Source organism: Sinocyclocheilus rhinocerous, unplaced genomic scaffold (genome assembly GCF_001515625.1).
Source record: "Sinocyclocheilus rhinocerous isolate Xijiao unplaced genomic scaffold, SAMN03320098_v1.1 scaffold1420, whole genome shotgun sequence".
Lineage (NCBI taxonomy): Eukaryota > Metazoa > Chordata > Actinopteri > Cypriniformes > Cyprinidae > Sinocyclocheilus > Sinocyclocheilus rhinocerous.
The window spans coordinates 711,493-712,142 of NW_015666537.1; positions in this window are offsets into that span (position 1 = coordinate 711,493).

Sequence of the window (650 nt, forward strand, 5' to 3'; positions counted from 1 at the left end):
TATATATATATATATATATATATATATGCATGTACATAGCATAGCATGTACACATGCTGCTTTACATAAAGATGGTGAGTTTTTATACCAAGTTATTTGTCCTGAGAATCCTTTGATTTAACCTTTGATTTAAATATTACATTCTTCAAAAAAAAATGAAGGGTTAAAATTAATTATGGTTATAAATGTAAAAAGTTGTGGCAACTTTGGCCTCATGATCATCAGTGAGCAAGTGGAAAAGCTGAAAGAGAATGGCCACAAATCCCTCCTTTTCTGTAGAGCAAGAGGCATTAGCCCAAAGAATATTTGTGAATGCATAATTTGAGAATCCAACAGAAACACAACATACTACGGTTTGCAATTCAGTCTAACTAATAGCCGCAGGAGGATTTAGAGATGTTGTTCTGCAGTTCATCTGGCTGTTTTTATCAAACAGTGGCCTCTTGTAAAAGGACATTTTGGTCAAAAGCAAACATTTCTGGTGTGTAATAAGACATGCAAAAGCATATCATGGACATTTGACAACCAACACGGCCTGCAAGTCGCACAAAGTCTTGTATCTCAGATTAAAAGAAAGATAATCCACATCCTCCTCTGTGATAGCCATAAAACATCCATGTGTAGCTAGACTCACAGATGCACTGAAGTAT